Genomic DNA, 434 nt, shown 5'->3' with positions numbered 1-434 from the left:
GATCAGGTGGGATTTATACCAGGAATGCAAGGTTGGTTCAACATTAGGAAAACCATCCACATAATTGACCATATCAACAGTCTAACAAACAAAAATCACATGATTATCTCAATAGATGCTGAAAAAGCCTTTGACAAAATACAGCATCCATTCCTATTGAAAACACTGAAAAGTATAGGAATAGAAGGACCTTTCCTAAAAATAATAAACAGTATATACCTAAAACCATCAACAAACATCATATGCAATGGGGATAAATTAGAAGCCTTCCCAATAAGATCAGGAGTGAAACAAGGATGCCCATTATCACCTCTATTATTTAACATTGTACTAGAAACGCTAGCAGTTGCAATTAGAGAAGAAAAAGAAATTGAAGGTATCAAAGTGGGCAAGGAGGAAACTAAGCTATCACTCTTTGCAGATGATATGATGGT

This window comes from Gracilinanus agilis, chromosome 6 (assembly GCF_016433145.1).
Source record: "Gracilinanus agilis isolate LMUSP501 chromosome 6, AgileGrace, whole genome shotgun sequence".
Classification (NCBI taxonomy): Eukaryota; Metazoa; Chordata; class Mammalia; order Didelphimorphia; family Didelphidae; genus Gracilinanus; species Gracilinanus agilis.
This window is presented reverse-complemented; position numbering follows the sequence as displayed.